Below are 21,510 nucleotides of genomic sequence, written 5' to 3'. Positions count from 1 at the left end.
AGGGAAATAAAGTTTTATCAGATTTCAACTGATTGATTTAATGGCTTCTTGCCGGAAAATTGTTTTTTTAGGGCTTCTTTGCTTATAATATTAAATGGTTTGTATTTCGCATTAACTATCAGGTCCTTAGAACTGTTAGCTATAGTTTTTTTTAGTATTTTTGATCAATCACAATTTTTGTGCATAGCTTTTTATTTTTTTACCTTTAAGAATCTATCGTATTTTCCGTTCCTATTTATTGAGTGCATTTGCCCGGGTTTATTTATTTTAGGTGGCAATTCTGAACTATAATAGACAAGGTGAAGTCTCTTATGGTATCCTCCCATTTTTATTCTATTTTCATGCTATTCTGAAAATCTTCAACTTTTTTTTTATGTAAATTCTTAGCAAGCATGTTGTCATATAAAGTTAAGTTTTATAAGGAATAAAATTAAAAAAATATATCACTAAGTAAGGATGGGAATAGATTGAGCTAGGTTTTGCAAAGTCTAAATCTAGTCTATCTTAATAACATTAAGTCTGAGTTTAACATATTATATATGTTATAGGCGTATTTTTTTAAGGTATGACCTAACCATTTTAAAAGACAAGGCCTAAACGTTTGTTTAAAAGGTTGCTTCACAATTTATTTTGCAAAAGCCTAAACCTTCAAGTTGCGACGGACTTTCGAAAATAGATTAATATGCTAATAGTTTAATAAGATTAAGGTCTATTTTGAAAATTAATATGACATTTAAGAGAATTCAACTTTATATATGATATTATATTTTATAATAATATATTTAAATATGTTTAAAATTGATTAGGTTAGTATGTTAAATTATCGAAAAAAGTTAGCATACTTATGATTAAACAAAAAATACATAATTTAATATACTTATAATAGTAACAAAAAATATTCTTTGAATTTATTTTATTAGTGGTCTGGTAGGTCTAAAAGTATTTTGGAAGACATATAACTTGACCTATTTAGCTATATAAGCTTCTAAAAAATTTTGGCCTCATCTATTTAAAAAAAAATAAATTAGTTTGACATGTCTATCGTAGGCTAGGCTAAGCTATAGACCACTATCGGTGTGTCCAACCTACTCTTACTCTTATATATTAGGCTTTTATTTAAATGGTAGTTTTTCTTTTAGAAAATATAAACACTTACCTAAGCTTCCATTTTTCTTATCTTTCTCTTAAATCAAACCATACTTTAATTCTATTCTATTTCTAACATATTTTTCTCTTCTCATGTTTTTTCACCTTATTCTCTCTCTGCAATTTCTCCACACAACCAAACATACTCTATGAAAAGCTCAAAGTAATTTGGATATAATCTTTGAAATAGACATACCTATTTTTTTTTATAACTATGTTATAGGTACAAAGTATCCACCGATCTTTAGTTGTGACCGACCTTCGTCGGAATACCTGTTGGATATACAAGTTGGGTTCTTCCATCCTTAACCAGATTTTCTCGATAAGTAAGATCTAGAGATTGAACCCTTAACTACTTGCTTAAACATATTTATTATATATTATAGGAAAAGATGTAACATAATTTGGGGTGTATATTGGTAAAGAAATAATAAATAGACTTAAAAATTTGAAAGAAGTTTAAAAAAAAAAGGACAAAGAAAAACTTAAGAGCATCCTATGTTTAAGGACTGATGTAGTATTATTTTTTTACTCCTAAGACTATCCACAATGGGAGGTCCGTTACTCATCATTTCATATAAGCACACCCATTGTGGGATTAAAAAGGGGTGGTTATAAAGATGAATGTTTTTATAAGTTATTTATATTCGCTTTTTTGTGGGTTCCTCTCAATAAAGTTTAAGTTAAGAGTAACCGCTAATTTTAGACCCTAAAAGGAACATAGTGTTACAATAATATCTAAAAAAAGATAAATTATTTAAAACTTTCTAAATTTTATTTTTGTTAGTCATTTTAATCTCTAATATTAAGTGTAACACTTTTTTTTTATTACGGACCAAAATGACTAACATAACTAATATTTAAGGAGTTTTAAATAATTTCTATTCTTTCAAAGACTGTTGTGACACTACACGTCACTTTCAAGGACTAAAACGAGCATTTACTATTAAAATAAACGAGTGATATTGAAATATAGTGATTTATAGATCTTATTTAGTAAAAATTGAAGTACTAGATTGGAGAGATTGATGTTTATTAAGCATTATCATTAAAAATTATAACATGTGTGATGTATACACATAAAATATATTTAAACACTCAAACAAAGAGCTCCATTTGAATGTTTCAAGAAAGAATGCTTAAATAAAAATGTTATTTTCAGTTCATTTTGTGAGTTGTATCATACACCTTACTATTTGGGAAAGAGAAAAAGATATAAAGGTTAAACAACTCTTGTTAAAATATGGTTCAATGTCATTCGTGAACTATTTGCACAAACAATTTCAATTAGCGCTCAATCTCATTTTGGGTGGTAAATGCTCTGATAAATTTGCCAATAGACCACACTATGCAATTCGCTGGTTTGATTTAAGGAGGAAGGGGAAAGTGGGAGAAGCGCTTTTGTATTTGGTTAGTAATGGTGTGGTTAATATGAAAACTCCGAAATAATGTTATTTTTTCAGACAAAATTTGAATATTACCAGAGTTTTATGTACTTAATTTAGTTCTATTACCAGAGTTTTAAATGTAACCTATTAGGTTTTAGTTATAATGTTTATGTTAGAGTTGATTGATCTTATATATGTTAGACAAAAATATACCTATTGTTCTTTAAGTTTAGTCTAATTCTTCCTTAGGTCATTTAAGTTTATTTGTCTTCGAGTTGATTCTTTAAGTTACATGCATAACCTTAAAAACATAGTAATAAAAATATATCCATATAATCAATGTCATTAACTCGTTTCATTTGAAAAGTAATGGACAATCAATTTATTGCGATGTTTCGAGTAAATCTTAACATTTCATGATAGTAATTCTAGAAAAAATTCAAATTTAAAGGATTGTATGTGTGATTTAATATAACTTAAGGGGTAATGATGCAAACTGAATGTAACTTAAATGATCAAATTGAGAAAAAGAAACTTATAAGATCTAATTGGGAATTGGGCTGAACTTAAAGAACTAAAAAAGTATTTTTGTCTACATATTAAAATTGTCTCATATTGCTTAAAATTGTAAAGGAAGAGTGTCCTCATTCAATTTTTTAAGAAATATTCAAAGTTTCAAGAGCGAATGAAAATAAATAAGAAAAAAATTAAATAGTTGAATAAAAAATAAATCAAAACAGTTTTCTTAAGATATTTAAAGTTACATTAATTTTCAATTCTTCATTATCATCCCAGTTAAAATTTTTAGATTCCATAATCTTGTTTACTTATCACTCACACACGTACAGATGCACACAACTGCACACACATATGGGAGAAAAGAGAGTTGTAAATACATTAAAAAAACTAAGGCAAAAGGGAAAAATGGGACAGGATAAAGATGGGGGGAGGAGAGGGAGATGAGAATAGGGACATGAGGAGATGGAGTAGAGAATAAAGAGATATATGAAATGACGCAGGTGGAGGTATTGAGAGAGATGAAAATAGATGAAAGAAATAAAAAAAAATGATAATCCATATAAATCTCATATGGTAGGAAAATATTTTTTTTTACTAAAAATTCACTAAAAAAATCTAACGAAATCTTTTACAGAGTGCCATTAAAATTTGAAAGTTTTTGAATACCATAAGACTTATTATAAGTTATAAAAAGTCTTGATTAAATACCACTAGATTTCTACACCATGTTTAACAAATTGAAACAATCATAATTGAATACTACAAGACTTATTTTAATTACATTAAAATCTTGATTGAATTCATCAAGATTGTTTTGTCACAAAAAAACTTTTTAAAAGTTTATATCTAACTATTTTATTTATCTCTTGTCTTAGAGTTTTGTGATAGGTAGTTAGATATTCTTGTCGGAGAGTTTGGTTGTAAGGGAGATGTAAAGTATTTGAGAAAAGTCAATGTGTTGCAATAATTTTTACATAGTGTTATTATCTTATCATGATTTTTTCTCTAATTTTAGAGTTTATGTCATTTTCTTGTATTTAGATTGTTATTTAAATTTCTCTATTTGTTTGTTTTTTTCCAACATCTGGTGCGGCAACTTTTGGTTTGGTAGGATATTAAATTCTTAGTATGCTATGTGGTTGCATCATTGTCGAATCTTACACCTCAGAAAATAATCTTGATATTGTAGAAGTGTTGTTTGAACAAGGTTCTAATTAAATGGTTATTTATGACTCACTCTCTTTTCTGAAAATTTACTTGTGGCACAATTTACTGTTTTCATGTTGTCGCATTGACAATTTTTTCAAATGTTGTTAAGTTTGACATATACAAATTTGATGGGAAAATCAATTTTGGCTTGTGGATAATACAAGTCAAATATGTGTTGATACAATCAGGATTACACAATACACTTAAAGGAAATATTTCTAACATTGACAAATACAAATGAAAAGAATTAGATTTGGGAACTGCAAGTGTAATTCAATTGTATTTGGTTAAGAATATTCTTGCTAATGTGCAAGACATGTCGACAACCAAAGAGCGTTAGGAGAAATTTGAAGGGTTATATTAGGAAAAAGACATCTCAAATAGGTTGTTGTTGAAGAAACAGTTTTATAACTTACACATGGATGAAAATACGAAAGTATCTAATTATCTAAGTAATTTCAATGAAATTGTCTCTAAATTAGAAGTTATTGGAGCAAAGATTGAAGATGAAGATAAGACGTTAAGACTCATATGGTCTTTTTCTTCTTTTTATGGGCACATCAAACATGTTTTGATATATGAGAAGGAAACTTTAATCTTTGAAGAAGTTGCTATCAAAATTATTCCTGAAGAAAAAAGGTTGAAAAGTGAGAACAACACTTCATCAAACTCAGTGTTGGTTGCTAGAGGTAGGTCTTATGTGAAGAAAAATTTGAATGATTATGAAATGTTGTGGAAATGTGAAAAAATTGGGCTTGTGAAGAATAATTGTCTTGATAGAGAAATGTTAGAGAAAGACTTTGAGTCAAATGCTAGCGATGTCTCCCTCATGGTGGGAGATAATGCCATTGGTTGACATTGATGTAAAGTGTGCTATGAAATTATGTCGGTTGCTGAAGAACTTTTTGAGAAATTCAACCTGATAGTTTGCACCATATTTTTTAGCATGATTTTTGTTATGGAGAAGAAATTCTTGAAGTGGTTTAGCTTCAAGTGAAGTATACTTTTTGTGATAGATTATGAAAGTTATTTGGAACTATGATTGTCGGTGTAGATAATAGAAACTGAAGATAAATAAGTTTCAACCAAGGTGAAGATTGTTATCGTTGATTGATATTATATATGTTGATATGGTTCCACATTGCTTAGAATTGTAAAAGAAGATGAAGCTCAAACCTATATATATGATTCTAATTTTTCGTTCAATTCATACTAGTTAGAAACATTTTAAGTTTATATCTAACTCTTTTTATTTTTATCTTGTCTTAGAGTTTTGTGAGAGGTAGTTAGATATTCTCTTAGGAGAGTGTTGTTGTGTTGTGGGTGTGAAGTATTTGAAAGAAGTTTATGTGTTGTAATAATTTTCACTAGTGTTATTATGTACTTGTGGTTTTCTCTCACTTAGTGTTATTCTCTACTTGTGGTTTTTCTTCAATTTTGGAGTTTTCATTTTTTTTTTTTGTGTGTATTTTGATTGTTAAATAAATTTGTTTGCCCCGTTTATTTTTTCCAACATTGGCCAAAAGTGTTGAGTTAAGTGTGAGTGGTTAAGTTTCACATTGACTATGTATGAATTAAATGTGTAATATATAAGAGAGGTGACTCACATAGTTATTGTCTTAAAGTTTTTGATTGAGATGTGATATCATTCCGTGCGGTCATAATTTTTTTGACTTGTCGTTGCTCTCGCACTTCCTCAAACTCTTCAATAAATGATAACCAACGGTGTTTGCAACCTATAGTTTGTATAGGTAGTATGTGACTGATAATCTTCGTCTATATTGATATCAAAATCTTGAATTTTGTAGATGTTTCGTGAATATAGCATTTCTCGTGCTAGGTGTAATGTTTATCTTATGAATAAATTTTGTGTTTTTAATTCTTTTTAAATAATAAAAAACCACTTCTCGTGCTACATGTGATGTTTATCATGTGAGTAAATTTTGTTTTTGATTTTTTTTAAATAGCATAAAACAATTTCATGGAATCAAGATATATAATATATAGACAAAATACATCATGAGGTCCTTTATTTTTCACAAAAATAACAGTTTGGTCATTTATGTTTTTTTTGTAAGACATATATTTTTTATGTTTTTTTTATAACACATATTGCTTTTAAGTTTAACTTAAATTTCGCTTACATTCTTTAAGTTTTTACTTTCCTGATTTAATCATTTAAATTACATCGTGTTTACATTGTTAATTATTTGTCTCACTTTAAACAACGAGTAGTGCAATTGAAAACATCTTATCATTAGAAACTCTACCAAATATTGCAAAGAGAAGTAGATGTGACAAAGAGAATTACTTCAATTAGGAAGATGAAGAAGAGAGTGGACCTCTTTTAAGAAAGGTTGGAGACCCGATGAGATCGACAACACACCTATGACCAAGTTAATCAGAGGTTTAGAATTGCTTTCAAAGATTACATTTTTTAAGCCTATATTTCTAGCCACCCTAACATCATGAAGAAGAGCTTAAGCTTAAGGAAAAAGAACATTTTCAGCGCCTAGGCTTCCATAGTAATCAGTACAATAATTGTCATTCTCATCGCGAATGAGTCCACAAGAGGAAGAATTTCGAGTAATATTTTAAAAGACATTCACTAGATGGGGGTGATTTTCAAGTAGTCTTAATAGTAGTGTTCTTCGGTTTCTAAAATCCATGGGGTTTACTAGTCTCTTTAACAACTAGATGAAAATGATTTTGAGTGTTAATCCAAAAATCTGTGTACAAGTCAGAGGAGTTTTAAAACACTAGTTCATTTCTATCCTTCATAAGCCTCCAAGGAACACAACCAATATGATCTGTAGAGAAATTTCACTTCAACCAAGCATGCATACCCAAACTGAAGCAACGACTCCACTTAGTCGGATTTATGATGTTCCAAAATTCAAACATTGGTTCACTATCGCGGAGTATATGCATTATAGATTCAGGACAAAAATTGAAACAATGACATATAGCATTTGACGTCATGTTGTGTCTCTTCTGCTCCATATTAGTTAAGATTTTTTCATGAGCAAATTTCTAAATGAAAGACCTGATGTTATTAGGACCAGAGCACTCCCAAGCTTTAAGGAACATAGAATCGTGTTCTTTTTCATTATCCTCCACATGGTTAGCTAAGATGTTATATGACGACTTAAGATAGATTTGGTTGTCATGAGCAAGAATCCAATTCGGGAAGTCCACTTTTGCATTATGGATGAGGGATATAATAGTTTCAAATTTGGAAGGAGGTGCTCGAGCACATCCATTCGTCAACTGTAATTATTTGCATATAATGATATTGGGTACTTTGCTTGACCTATAGAGTTCTTACCTTATCACTGATCTTGGATGGGGCCACAACCAACTATCCAATTATTTTTCCAAAACCTAGTATCTTGACCATTACGCACATTCCAAGCTATGTTACATTCCACCTTCGACCAGACTTGAGAGATAACTCGCCAAATGTGAGATGTGTTGTTATGATGAGTTATCTTAGGCATGGCTTTGAACACCACAACCATATTTGACTCGCATCACTCTAACCCAAAGTTTATTTGAACATGCTACAAGTTATCATACTAACTTAAACATATGAGCTTTGTTAAGAACTCTCGTGATTTTGAATCCAAAAAAGTTTTTGCATAAATTTTGTTTCGCTACATGAAAATGTCTCGAGTCCTTTAGAAATTGATGTTAAAGTTAATGTATAAAAAACACATTTTTACAATCTACTGATAAGCCTTTAACTAAGGAAAAAATCGTGAGGGCATATACATAAGACCTAAAGTGGACAATACCTTAAAAATATGACTTAAAGTCAGAATATTGATGTGACAAGTTGGGGTCTAAACTACATGATATTTAGCCTCTTAACCTGAACTACAAGGCTACTGCTCTAGAACATCAAAAAGTCTTGTATTGCTTGGGAATTGAGATTACCGATTGTTTATAAACAACACTTACATTTCTCAACCCACAAATGCATATTTTACTAAGGACAAAACCGTGAAGTCTTGCATACAAAATTCAAAGCGGACAAATTTGTTGTCACTTAATTTCTGCGTAACACTAATTTTATAAATTGCCTTAATTAATTAAATTAAATATAAATAATCAAATCAACTATTTGATTAGTCGGTTGAGAGGTCTCTATCCTTACCTAATGAATATACATATACATACACACTCACACAATATCCATTGAGCCACAATAAACCCTTCAAGTATGAAAGGTACACATTCACATAATCACTAATCTAATATGCCATATATTGGGTATGATGGGAATATACACATAAACACGATAACAAGCAATACACGACGAATATAAAATTCTTCCAACTTGCAAGAATTCGTGAGGAGCAACAACAAATATATGACAACAAAATTGATCAAATAAATATGCGTAACGTGGAAAATCTCTCAATGCAAGGGTAAAATCAATGGATCGTCTAGACCAAAGAAATAACTCAAGTATAATCAAATAAAGGTACAAGAAAGTTTCAAAATGATGAACAAATTGTGTCTACATCCAGCTAAAATAACAAATCACTAAATCTTACAAATGAAAAACAAGAAGAAAAACATCCCAAAAACCTGCTACTGTGCAAGCATTGTTTCTCCCTCTTCAGACATCGTTTCGCCAATTTGACATTGAAAAACGAAGACATGTATGTTGCGAACTTGCTATCCAAAAATCAGCTCGATCCAACAGTTAATGAATATACAATCGATGTTTTTCTGAGACTGGTTTGACAAAATCAGGAATATAGTTTACTCTTCTCTTTTCTATTTTGGTGGCTGCGTTTTTTTTCTTCTTCAAAATAGTATCTCTCCTTCAATCCTAACAAAACCCATCTCCACTTGAATGAGTGAGACACGTGATGAGCTACAATATTTGGACTTTTCTCTACACAGGAAAAAAGTCTAATACCCAACAATGTAAATGATTTTGGTTAAGTTATCAATATTTCTTCACAACATTATTGTTTTTTTTTAGGATTTTTGGTTTTGGGTATCATCATACAAACATGAAAATAAAAAAAATAAAAAATGAAATGTTGATAAAAGCAAAAAATGAATGACCTGTGATGAACACCAAAATTTGTATCACACTTTTACTAACGTCAAGTCACATGATCAATTGAGTGAGCCAGAGAGACAAACATAGCACTCAATGTACTCAATAGACACTTACTAACAATTATTTTAGGAAGAGCTTCTTAAAACTTTATCGATGCAAAACAATTTAATATTTAATAATTGAACAAAACAGAGCATTTTTTTACATTATAAAGTGATCAAACAATTAACTGATTCTTACGTGCAAAGGAGATAAAAAAAATGGCTGAAATGTTCAAGTTTTTTATTGCTATGATCCTCCTTTTTTCCATGCTTCTTGTTGTAATTGATGCTGAAGGTAAGTTTGTTTTTTCGTTCTTCTGAAATTTATTTTTTACCTAAGACTCTATCTTTCACCCTCTTAATTTCCTTTAACATTTTTTTTTTGTTCTTAAATTTCCTTAACATTTATTCTTGTTTAACATAACAGACATGTGTCTTTATGACTTTGAATGTCCAAATTATTGGTGTACGCCTCCTCAAGTTGGACGGTGTAGTGTATACAAAACTTGTTATTGCGTGTGTAAGTTTGTAACAATTTAGCTTAAAAGTAATTATTTATTTATTTTTATAAAGTAAAAGTTCATCTCTATTTTTTTTATGCAAAAAATAAATAAACCTTTATTACTTTTTTGGCAAAAATATATCTTAAATACTTTAATTTTAGCTCAATTTTTTTGTTTAGATTCTTTAATTTTTTTTATTTGGCCATTTAAGATACATAGATTTGCACAATTAACCTTTAAAATATATTAAAATATTATTGTAGCCGTTTAAGTTTTAAAATTTTCCCAAATTAGTGTCATGAATCAAAATATCGCAACAAGTTGAGTGTCCAAACTACCTTTGCATGTGAAAGAAGTTAAAGACATTGATTATTGATTATCCTGATAGATCTTTATTATATTGTTTTTAAAGTTATTCGTCAGTTTAAATTATTGTAGAGAATATCAAGAAATATATACTATTTATAATATTTGATGAATGTTTTCTGAATGATTAGTATAAGAAACATATGATGTAGTATTTGGTAGAGTTTCAATTAATCAGAAGGTTTCATAATTGTTGTTAAAGTTAAGATAAATAACTAACGGTACAAATAAAATATAATTTAAATGATTAAATCAGAATAAAATAAGTTTAAACGATCTATACAAAAATTGAATTAAACTTAAAGGATTATACATGTATTTTTACTTTCTTTTTTTTTTTGTACAAAAATCTTTATTATTTCTAAGCCTATAATTTTATATGCATATCATAATGTTAGTATCCATATGATTTATTTCATACTTCAATTTATATTTCCTAATTATATTTCAATATTTTTTTACAAGATTTGAAGAATGTCACGGTGAAGTAAAGAGAGTCTTCAATTTTGTGTAACAAGTAGATCAATATGTCATGATGAAATAAAGGCAGAGTATTTAGTGGAACTGAACACTTTGTGATCGTTTGGTTATTTTGTATTATTTGAGGTACTTGTTTTATGTTTACTATTATTAATGGTCCTATTAGTTAATATGAAGTTTAATTTAACATAACATGTAATATGTTTGTGGTACTTGTTGTAATATGAAGTCTTAACATGTCTTATGATTAGATAATGGTTACTTAATTGATTTGCTTTTCAAAAAAATAATATGACAATTAGAGCATGGTTAAGTCCTGAAGATCAAATCAAGAACTTTTTATCTTAAAAAATTGGTGGTTGACATAGTCTAATAATAATGATTCTTATGTAGATTTGCACATTACTCTTTTTCAAATAGTAGACAGTTTTGGAAAAGAGTTTAATTTTGATGCTAAGTAAAAAATATTACACATTGTAAATTATAGAGGTGATTTTATAAATATTTATGATAAAAGTCAAATAAATATATTTATGATAAAAGTTAAATATTATTAAAGATTCAACAGTTATTATTTGTTGACGGTGTAAAAACTTTTTAAAATTATTTACTTCAAAAACAGAGAATTTTAATCGTGTTGTAAATTAAATTTTCATCCCACTCCAATTTGATAGCGGTAAAATGTTGCTTAAATTTTTGTGTAATTGAAAATAACACTCCAATTAATCGCTTATCATTCGGTAAAAAAATTAATTACCTATTATAAGCTTGAACCAAAATTGGAATTATAATTGCAAATGTTGGAGGAGAAAAAAAAAAAAAAAACCTCTTCCTTTAGAGTTGAACATCCCACCCACAAATACAATAAGTCACCATTTTTTTCTTAAGTTTAAACTTGCAATAGTTGAATTCTGAATCAATGGCCTATTGGACACCCAAAATTTCTTTTTAACTTGGTTCGAAAGTTCTCTGTGAGATAAAATTCGTAAAAAAGTTGACCAAATCAACCAAACAACAAAACACATGTACATTGACATGGTTATATAATTAGTAAAAAAGTTGTTTATTTATTAGAGAATCTAGATTTATAAATACTATTTTTAGTGTTAGAAATAATTGTGAATAAAATAGAAATTAAATATGTATTTGTTCAAAAACATCAAATTGGTAGAAAGATAGCGTAATAAAAATTATTTGAATGAACGCAATTTAATATTGAATTTGCTAAGGAGTATTTTAGAATTTATTATTTTTTATTGTATTTTCTATTCATATTTATTGAGTGCATTGCGCGGATTTATTTATTTTAGGTGGTAATTCTGAACTATAATAGACAAATTGAAGTCTCTTATGGTATCCTCTCATTTTTGTTATATTTTCATGCTATTGTGAAAATCTTCAAAGTTTTTTTTTGAAAAAATTCTTAGCAAGCTCCTAACTTCTTCCTTTCTTATTTTAAAATTAGAGAAGGACATGTTGTCATTTTAAAATTAGCAAGCTCCTAACTTCTTCCTATTGTTGTCATATATATATAATAAGGAAAGTTTCATAAGGAATAAATTATACCTAAGTTTCATAAGCTTAGATCATGTCTATCTTAAAAACATTAGGTTGGGGTTTAACCTATTAGATGTCATAGGTCTTTTTTTAAATGACCTTTATTAACTATTTTAAAAGTCTAACAAAGTTTGAATATTTGATTAAAATTATGCTTCACAATTTATTTTGCAAAAGCTTAAACCTTCAAAAATAGATTAATAAATTAATGGTTTAACAAGATTAAGGTCTATTATGAGAATTAACACGACCTTTAAGAAAATTCGATTTAATATATGATATTACATTTTAATTATATTTTATAATAATATATTTAAATATATTTAAAATAGATATAGGTTAGTATGTTTAAATTATCAAAAAATTAACAAATTTACGATTAAACAAAAAATACATAATTTAATATACTTATAATAGTAATAAAAAAATATTATTTAAATTTATTTTATTAGACTGGCTTGGTAGATCTAAAAGTTTTTTCAAAGATATGTAACTTAATCTATTTAGCTATGTAAGCTTATAAAATAATTTGGCCTCGTCTATTTTAAATAAATCTGGTTTGACATGATATATTAGGTTTTTAGTTAAAGGGTATTTTTTTTCTTTTAGAAAATTAAAACACCTCCGTCTTTTATCATTCTCTTAAATTAAACCATACTTCAATCTTATTCTATTTCTCGCATATTTTTCTATTTTCATGTTTTTTCACCTTATTTTCTCTTTGCAATTTCTCCTCACAACCAAACATACTCTAAGAAAACCTTAGTAATTTGGATATAATCTTTGGACTAGACATACATATTCTTTTATCACCATATTATAGGTACGAAGTATCCTCCGTTGTTTAGTTGCGTCTGATCTCCGTCGGAAAATCTGTTAGATACACAAGTTGGGGTTCTCCCATCCCTAACTAGATTTTCTTGATACACAAGATCTAGAGATCAAACTCCTAACCACTTGCTTAAACATATTTATTATATATTGCAAAAAAAAGATGTACCATAATTAGAGGTATGTTAATAAATAAATAATTATTAGACTTAAAAAAGAAAAAACTCAAGAGTATCTTATGTTTAAGAGCCGAGGTAGAATTATTTTTAAGCACGCCCATTGTGAGATTAAGAAAGTGGGTGATAAAGAAGAGTGTTTTTATAAGTCATCTATATTTACTTTTTTTGTGGGTTCCTCTCAATAAATTATATTAAAATAAAGAGTAAGTGTTCATTTTAGTACCTAAAAGTGACATAGTGTTATAGCGTTACAATAGTCTCTAACAGAAGATAAATTATTTAAAATTTTCTAAATTTTACTTTTGCTAGTCATTTTAGTCCCTAACGTTAAATGTGATACATTTTTTTTGTTATGGATCAAAATGACCAACATAAGTAAGATTTAGGGAGTTTTAAATAATTTATATTCTTTCAATGACCTATTATGACACTATAAGTAATTTTTAATGACTAAAATGACGTTTACACAAAATAAACAAGTGATATTGAAATATAACTATATATAGTGGTTTATGGGTCTTATTTAGTAAAACTTGAGGTACTAAGTTTGAGAGATTGGTGTTTTAAACACTATCATTAAAAGTTATAAAATGTGTTGTATATACACATGAAATCTATTTAAGCACACAAATGAGGAGTCCCACTGTGGATACTTAAAGAAAGAGTGCTTAAATAAAAATGTTATTTCGAGTTCATTTTTTGAGTTGTATCATACACCTTCCTCTTTGGGAAAGAGAAAAAGATATAAAGATTAAACAACTCTTCTTAAAAGATGGTTCAATGTCATTTGTGATCTATTTTCACAAACAATTTCAATTAGCGCTCAATCCCATGTTAGGTGGTAAATGCTCTGATAAATTTGACAATGGACCACACTATGCAATTCTCTGGTTTGATTTAAGGAGGAAGAGTTATAAGTGGGATAAGTGTTTTGGTCTTTGGTTAGCAGTGTGTGGTGAATATGGAAACTGTGAAATAATGTTATTTTTTCAGCAACAAAATTTTAATATCATCAAATTGTTGAAAAAATTAAGAACTTAATTTATTTCTTGTTAAAAAGTAACCTATCAAGTTTTAGTTACGATGTTCATGTCAAAATGTATTGATATTATATATGTTAGGCAAAAATACATCTATAGTATTTTAAGTTTAGTTTAGTTTTTACTTAGGTTATTTAAGTTTATTTTCTCTCCATTTGATCATTTAAGTTATACTATGTTTTCACTGTTAGTCATTTATCTCATTTTCAACAATGATTGATACAATTGAAAGCTTTCAATCATTAAAAACTCTACCAAATGTTCTAAAACTATACCTCTCATACTAAACCTTCAAAAATCATTCATCAAACATTATGAATGGTCTTCATTTCTTGATTTTGTTTGCAACCATTTAGATACATGCATAGCCTTAAAACATGGTATGTCTATTTATATAATCAATGTCATTAACTCCTTTCACTTGAAAAGTAGTTTGAACAGACAACTTATTGCGATGTTTCGACTAGATCATAATATTTCGTAATAGTAATTTCAGAAAAATTCAAACTTAAAGGATTTCTTGTGTGATTCAATATAACTTGAAGGTTGATGATGCAAATTGAATGTAACTTAAATTACCAAATTGAAAAAAAAGAAACTTAGACCTAAGAGGGAATTGGACTAAAAATATATTTTGCTTATAAGTTAAAATTGTTTGACATTGCTTAAAATTGTAAAGTAAGAGCGACCTCATATATATCGCTCTAGATTTTCATTCCAATTCACGCCAATTAGAGATTTTAAAAGTCATTTTTTACATTAAAAAAATAAAAAAAAATGTTTCGCAAATTTTAAAAGACAATGTAAGATTTTAAAGGACTTATAAGAGTCTTGCAATTTTTAAAAAACTATTTTTAAACGACATAGAAAAGTCATGTAAATTTTAAAAGACTATTTTTAAATGACAGAAAAAATCTTGTGGTTTTAAATGACTATTTTTTTTTATAGAAATTCAAATAATTCATTCAATATTTTAGGAAACATTCAAAGTTTCAAGAGCAAACGAAAATAAATAGGAAAAATAATTAAATTGTTGAATAAAAAAAATGTAAAATCAAAACAATTTTCTTAAGATATTTAAAGTTAAATTAATCTTAATTCTTCATTATTATTCCAGTTAAAATTTTTAATGACATTGAGAAGATTGTCAACTCATTTTTATTCCAGTTAGATATTCTTGTTGGAGAGTGTAGTTGTATTGGAGGTGTGAAGTATTTGAGAAAAGTTAATGTGTTGCAACAATTTTCACATAGCGTTATTCTCTTTATCGTGATTTTTTCTCCAAGTTTAGAGTTTCCATGTCATTTTTTTGTATTTATATTGTTATTTAAATTTCTCTCTTTGTTTATTTTTTCCAACATCTGATGCGGTAGCTTTTGATTCGGTAGAGTATTTAATTCTTAGTATGTTTTGTGGCTGCACTATTGTCTAATCTTCAACCTTAGAAAATAATTTTGATATTGTAGAAGTATTTTTTGGAAAAGTTTTTGATTAAGAAATACTTGTTATTAAGTGGTTCTTTGTGACTCACTTCTCTTTTCTGGAAACTTACTTGTGGCACGATTACTGTTTTCATGTTGTCGCAATGCTAAAATTTTCAAGAGTTGTTAAGTTTGACATATACAAATCTGATGGGAAAATCAATTGTGGCTTGTGGATAATACAAGTCAAAGAGGTGTTGATACAATCAGGATTATACAAGACATTAAAAGGAAACGTTTCTGATATTGACAAAGACAAATGAGAGGAATTATATTTGAGAGCTGCAAGTGCAATTCAATTGTATTTGGTTAAGAATATTTTTACTAATGTGCAAGACAAGTCGACAACCAAAGAGTTTTAGGAGAAACTTGAAAAGCTATATCAGGCAAAAGGTATCTCAAATCGATTGTTGTTGAAGGAACAATATCATAACTTAAGCATGAATGAAAATATGAAAGTATATAATCATCTAAGTGGTGTCAATGGTGTTTAGGGATGGCAAAAATATCCGCACCCGCGGATACCCACCCAAACCCGTTTGATTTGGGCGTAGAAAACCTGTTTTGATTGGGTGTGGGTGCGGATTTTCCCCGAAATTAAATTTTGGGTGCGGGGACGGGTGTAGGGGTGATGATATCCAGCCCGCACCCGCACCCAAATCCGCCTCGCAAGTAATATTATAGTAATTTTTGAATTTTCTATACATATACATATTTAATATTTTGTTAAATATTAAAAATTATAATCTTATATCTATAGAAAATAATTTTTTATTTTATTATTATCTAATAATAATTATTTTATTATATTAATTATAATAGATATGATTTTTAAGTTTATAATTTTATATATATAAATGGGTGTGAGTGTGGGCGGGGAAACCCGAAATCCGTTGTGGGCGGGAATGGGGGTTTAAATTTTACACCCGCTATGAAACGGGTGCGGGTGCGGGTTTTCCTAGATTAGTCGGGTGCGCGGAGGAGGCAAAATCCGCCCCCTACCCGCTTCGTTGCCATGCCTAATGGTGTTGTCTCTTTTATAAGCCATTAGAGTGAAGATTGAAGAAGAAGATAAGACTTTAATACTCATATGGTATTTTCCATCTTTCTATGGACATATCAAACTTGTTTTGATATATGAGAAGGAAACCTTAATCTTTGAAGAAGTTGCTAGCAAAATTATTTTTGAAGAAAAAGGTTAAAAAGTGAGGAAAGCACTTCATCAAACTTAGTGTTGGTTGCTAGAGATTGATATGAAGAAAAACTATGAAATGATATAATAATTATTTTATTATATTAATTATAATAGATATGATTTTTAAGTTTATAATTTTATATATATAAATGGGTGTGAGTGTGGGCGGGGAAACCCGAAATCCGTTGTGGGCGGGAATGGGGGTTTAAATTTTACACCCGCTATGAAACGGGTGCGGGTGCGGGTTTTCCTAGATTAGTCGGGTGCGCGGAGGAGGCAAAATCCGCCCCCTACCCGCTTCGTTGCCATGCCTAATGGTGTTGTCTCTTTTATAAGCCATTAGAGTGAAGATTGAAGAAGAAGATAAGACTTTAATACTCATATGGTATTTTCCATCTTTCTATGGACATATCAAACTTGTTTTGATATATGAGAAGGAAACCTTAATCTTTGAAGAAGTTGCTAGCAAAATTATTTTTGAAGAAAAAGGTTAAAAAGTGAGGAAAGCACTTCATCAAACTTAGTGTTGGTTGCTAGAGATTGATATGAAGAAAAACTATGAAATGATTCTAAAATGTTAGAAAAAGTTTGGGCATGTGAGTCAAATGCTAGCAATGTCTTCCCCGTGATGGGAGATGAAAATCTTGTCTAAAAATGAGAAGTGCATCCTTATGAAATATTTGCGATATCACAGAAAAGGATGAATTATTGCTAGTGGGTTAGCACATTAGCACTGGTTGGCATTGATGCAAGGCGTGCTGTGAAATTATGTCAGTTGTTGAAAAAAATTTTGAGAAAGTCAACATGGATGTTTGCACCATATTTTTTAGTATGGTGTTCGTTATGGAGAAGAAACTCTTGAAGTGGATTAACTTCAAGTGAAATATACTTTTTATGATAGAGTATGAAAGTTATTTGGAACTATGATTGTCAATGTAGATAATGAAACTTGAAGATAAATATATTTCAACCAAGGTGAAGATTATTAGAGTTGATTTATATTATATATGTGGAAATAGTCTCACATTGCTTAGAATTGTAAAGGAAAAGTGAGCTCAAGCCTATATATATGACTCAAAAATTTGCTCTACTTAACAACATTTTAAGTTTATATCTCACTTTTATTTTTATCTTGTCTTAGAGTTTTGTGATAGATAGTTAGATATTCTCTTTGAATAATGTGGTTGTATTGTGGTGTATTTGAGATAAGTATATGCGTTGTAACATTTTTTACTTAGTGTTATTATCTACTTGTGATTTTTTCTCCAATTTTGGAGTTTCTATGTTATTTTTTTGTATTTTGATTGTTTTTTAAATTTCTCTATTTGGTTATTTTTCCCAACATCGGCCAAAACTGCTGAGTTAAGTTCCATATTGACTATGTATGAGTTAAATGTTGAATTTATAAGAGATAAAGGTAGCTCATATAATCATCGCCTTAAATTTTTGAGTGAATATGTGGTGTCAAAATCTCATGCGGTCCTAAAGCATTTGACTCTTTGTTTCTCTTGCACTCCCTTAAACTCCCCAACATATAGTAATTAGTGGTGTTTGCAATCTATAATTTATGTAAATACTATGTGACTAAGAATCAATGTCCCTATTGACCTCAAAATATTGAATTTGGTACATGTTTTTTGTACATAGCATTTCTTGTGCTACGTGCATTGTTTATTTGATTATATTTTATTTTTATTCTCTTCAAATAATATAAAACAACTTCATGTGAATCATAATATAAAATATATTGGCAAAATAGATCATAATATTTTTTATTTTTCACGAAAATAGCAGTTTGTAAACACATATGCCTTTTAAGTTGAAATTACCTTTTTTTTTTGTAACAAATATGCTCTTTAAGTTGAGCTTAGTTTCGCTTAGATCCTTTAAGTTTTTCCTTTCCGATTTAGTCCTTTAAGTTGCATTATGTTTGCATTGTTAGTCATTTGTCTCACTTTGAACAACAGTTTGTGCAATTGAAAATATCTTATAATTAGAAATTCTACCAAATGTTGCAACAATAAATCTTTCATACTAATCCTTTATAAAACAGTTATCAAACCTTATATACAGTCTATATTTCTCAATTTTTCTACAACCATTTAGACACATATATAGCCTCTAAAAACTTGGTAAGAAATATCTATTTACATAATCAATATCATTAATTTCATTCACTTGTAAAGTAGCATAGATAGTCAATTCATTGCGCTGTTTGAATTAGATCTTAATAGTAATTCAAGAAAATACTCAAATTTAATAGGCTATATGTGTAATTTAATATAACTTAAAAGACTAATGGTGAAAGTAAAATATAATTTAAATGACAAAATTAGAAAAATAAAAAATTAAAAGATCAAATTGTTATCGTTAAACATTAAGGATTTTGAGATGTATTTTGTCGAATATGTATCATGCAATTCCCAAAAATAAAACCTAAAAAAAAAACAAAACAAAAATTCCCAAAATATTTTGTTTGGTCCTGTATACATGAAAAGCTAACAAGGAAATAAAAATAATAATAAAAGGTTAATAAAACAAAGAATGAATGAATTCTAATAAACATCAAGATTTTTATGAAAATTTTAGAAGTTCAAATGATAAGTTGAGTGAGTTTTTGTTTTTACTCAATTGAGGGAGTTAAAAAGACATATATTGATGTACTCGAAATATCTAGTATCAGTAATTATTTGTGTCTTGTTAACTAAGAAATCTAAAATTAGAAGTTTTATATGAGAAAAATCAATATTAAACTTTTAAAAATTAAAAACACAATTTTCAATATATTGTCAATTCAATATTTTTATATTTAATTTTTTAAAAGATGTGATGAAGACACTTATTAACATTCTCCATGTTATTTTAGGAAGAGATCCATAAAATTCAATGGATACAAAACATAAATTTAATCGATTAAAATAGAGCATTTTATTAGCATTATAAAGTGATCAAATAATTAATTGATTATTAAAAAGAGAAAAATATGGTTGAAATTTATAAGTTTGTTAATGCTATGATCCTCTTATTCCCTTGTATGCATTAATTATATGCATATTAATGTATCAAATAAAAGAGAAAAGTCAATAAAGCAGAAAAATGTGCACAAACTTTCTATTGTTAGAAAATAGCACTACAATTAACTTCACATAAGATGTGATGAAGAGAAGTGTTGTAATCAATAAGATGATAGAGAGAGTGGACCTCTTTCAAGAGAGGTTGAAGATCCAATGGGATAGACGACACACCTCTAACCATGTTATTTAGAAGTTTCAAATTGCTTTCAAAGATTAACTTTGTTAAGCCCATATTTCGAGCCAGCCTAACATCATGAAGAAGAGCTCAAGCTTCAACAAAAAGAACATTTTCAACGTCTAGACTGCCATAGTAATCAGTACAATAATTGTCATTTCCGCCACCAATGAGTCCACCAAAGGAAATTTTTTGGGCAATAGGTTAAAAGGCACCATCAATATTCACTTTATAATATCCAAACATGGTGTTTTCCAAGTAGTCTCAGTTAGGGGTAGAAAGCGGGCCGGGTTGGGAGGATTTGGGCCCAAAAAATCAATTGACCCAATCTGTGGGTTCTATTTAAACACTCACTTCTGTTCATGCCAGAATTCAATTTAGTCAATCTCGAGTATTCAATTTGAGTAGGTTGTCAGTTCAGTTCATACGGATTAATTGGACAATCATTAATTTTTTGAATCAATTAGAATTATCTACACTATTTTAAAGTATTTTTAAATAAATGTGTTGGTTCAAAAAAAATTATTGGGCCATTATGTTAATTTTTATTATACTTTAGTATCAGAAAGGTAAATTTTTAATTATTTTTAGTAACCATCATGTTTTTATTTAATAATTTTTTTTGTAAAAGACTAATTAACTTTTTTATATATGTTGTTTCAAAGACTATTTTACATTTTTATCTTGAAGTTCACAACTAGATATTTGCATAACTTTCTTTCAACAATAATAAAATCCAAAAATTAAAGGAATAAGCATAAACAAATATAAATTATTATAATGCCAAATCAATATTTTAATTAAAATAAACACAAAACAATTCAACACGATTATTATTGCTACTTAATAACTCTTTAACAGCTTGTATTCAATATGAAAATTGCTGTTTCTCCACATGAAAATAATACATAAGTTATGATATGAAAACTTATATTTGAAAGAATAAACACAAGGTAATTATTGTCATGTAAACTGCTAAAATGAATAGAAAGCAATATCGTATTATTCTAAAGAATATAAAGTAGAATAAAAGAATCACAACAGATATTAGAAATATATATAAAGTCATAAAAATATCAAATCAAAATCATAATATATAGAAATTTAGTTTAATCAAATAAAAAAGAAACGTATAATTATTTTTAGGTTCATTTAATTTATATATATATACATATATATATATATATATATATATATATATATATATATATATATATATATATAACACTTAAGTTATTTTTTT

General features: G+C 28.1%; 1 protein-coding gene and 1 long non-coding RNA gene across 3 annotated transcripts in view; both read left to right on the top strand.

Annotated features, from left to right (window-relative positions):
- The window catches only part of LOC101510474 (two-component response regulator ORR21), a 12,293-nt gene extending 6,631 nt beyond the window's left edge, over positions 1–5,662 (top strand). Inside the window, exons 7-8 of one of the 2 annotated variants that reach the window (XR_012162777.1) lie at positions 272–299; positions 1,370–5,662. The gene's annotated coding sequence lies outside the window, so the exon portion shown is untranslated. Of the gene's footprint in view, positions 1–271 lie in introns of both variants that reach the window. The other variant, XM_004498185.4, reaches the window with a different exon arrangement.
- A 3,825-nt stretch (positions 5,663–9,487) lies between these two features.
- Positions 9,488–10,955, top strand: LOC113786276 (uncharacterized). Its single transcript, XR_003472415.2, has 3 exons — positions 9,488–9,681; positions 9,814–9,906; positions 10,721–10,955. It is a non-coding gene; the product is annotated as an uncharacterized lncRNA (long non-coding RNA).
- The last annotated feature ends 10,555 nt before the right edge of the window (positions 10,956–21,510 follow it).

This window comes from Cicer arietinum, chromosome 4 (genome assembly GCF_000331145.2).
Source record: "Cicer arietinum cultivar CDC Frontier isolate Library 1 chromosome 4, Cicar.CDCFrontier_v2.0, whole genome shotgun sequence".
Taxonomy (NCBI): domain Eukaryota; kingdom Viridiplantae; phylum Streptophyta; class Magnoliopsida; order Fabales; family Fabaceae; genus Cicer; species Cicer arietinum.
Note: the sequence above shows the minus strand (reverse complement) of the source record. Positions and strands in the feature narration are given on the sequence as shown.